The following is a 297-nucleotide window of genomic DNA, read 5'->3' on the forward strand; positions in this document are numbered from 1 at the left end:
TCAGGTTTCACACAAATGAACAAGAGTTCAGCTTTTGTTGCCATTTAGGAACYTGTTTTCTCAGGGAAGCTGCAAATAAACCAAAAGAAACAGAGTAGCACTGTTTTAGAATTTAATGGGTATTATACACATCTTATGTAGGAAAAAAACTAAAACATTAAAACAACAGGCAAGTGAAAACCCACTTTCAAACCAAATTACAACAGCATCGGCTAACAAAAAGGATACTGCTATTACACTGTACTCAACAAATACTGAGCGAGGGCATCATAATCATAAGACATAGGAGTGTTTTAT

Source organism: Austrofundulus limnaeus, unplaced genomic scaffold, assembly GCF_001266775.1.
Source record: "Austrofundulus limnaeus strain Quisiro unplaced genomic scaffold, Austrofundulus_limnaeus-1.0 Scaffold35, whole genome shotgun sequence".
NCBI classification, from domain to species: domain Eukaryota; kingdom Metazoa; phylum Chordata; class Actinopteri; order Cyprinodontiformes; family Rivulidae; genus Austrofundulus; species Austrofundulus limnaeus.